Genomic DNA, 1,093 nt, shown 5'->3' on the forward strand with positions numbered 1-1,093 from the left:
GCAGGCAGCGCTCGGATACCCCCATCACCCTTCCATTGAATGTATTAGAGAGAAAATAAAATAATATTAACGTGAATGTCACGGGAACACATTAAAAAAAAGGTTGGCACTTCCTTCCCATTGGTGTTGGTTTATGCCTTAGGGGACTCGGACGCTCAAATTTGTATTTCAAAGGCACAGTATTTTCCACCGCCTCCCCCTACCCCCATCGCCCTTCCCCCCTGGGAGCCTGCACAGGTCATGCAGTAGACAGGGAGGCATAGAAACATAGAATTTATCGGCAGATAAGAACCACTTGGCCCATCTAGTCTGCCCATTTTTTTTTTTACATTTTTTTTATCTCTAACCTTATTTGATCCTTATTTCTTTGTAAGGATATCCTTATGTCTATCCCATGCATGTTTAAAAAAACACATCAGGTCCCACTGAGATTTGAACTCAGATTGCTGGATTCAGAGTCCAAAGTGCTAACCATTACACCATGGAACCTCTCTAGCAGGCAGTTCAGGTTATGTGCAATACACAAACGCCGAAGATCTACAGTATTGTTTTGCTGAGTCAGAATACACTCATTTATACTCATTACTGCTGTGTATTTGCATTTAGCGTAAAGAATTGCTCCTGCAGATTTACTCTGATTTATGTGAAACTTGTGTGCTCCCTTCCATTGAATGTCTTACAAAGAAAAAAAATAATATGTACTGTAAGTGAATGTCACGGGAACACATAAAAAAATGGAACTTCAGGACTCGAACCCTGGACCCCCAGCATGGGAGGTGGGAGCCTTCATCGCTAGCCCACGACGCCTCATGAAAGGTTCACTATTTCAGGTGTAAAAGTACTGCAAAGAGTGACCACTCCCCATTGGTGTTGGTTTATGCCTTAGGGGACTCGGATGCTCGCATTTAAAAAGCACGGTATTTTCCACCATCCCCATTATGCATTAGGAAACTCAGACGCTCATGTACATGTACAGTATTTCAAAATCACGGTGTTTATGCATTGCACGTTCTTCCTTTTCCACAATTATTTGCGTCTCCATACACATACTCCACACACATACTCCATACACAAACTTGCGTCTGCATACACA

General features: G+C 42.5%; 1 non-coding gene across 1 annotated transcript; it reads right to left on the reverse strand.

Moving 5' to 3' along the window:
• Positions 1–417: 417 nt before the first annotated feature.
• TRNAQ-CUG (transfer RNA glutamine (anticodon CUG)) lies at positions 418–489 on the reverse strand. The gene has a single exon. It is a non-coding gene; the product is annotated as a tRNA-Gln (tRNA).
• Positions 490–1,093: the final 604 nt, after the last annotated feature.

Source organism: Pseudophryne corroboree, chromosome 7 (genome assembly GCF_028390025.1).
Source record: "Pseudophryne corroboree isolate aPseCor3 chromosome 7, aPseCor3.hap2, whole genome shotgun sequence".
Lineage (NCBI taxonomy): Eukaryota > Metazoa > Chordata > Amphibia > Anura > Myobatrachidae > Pseudophryne > Pseudophryne corroboree.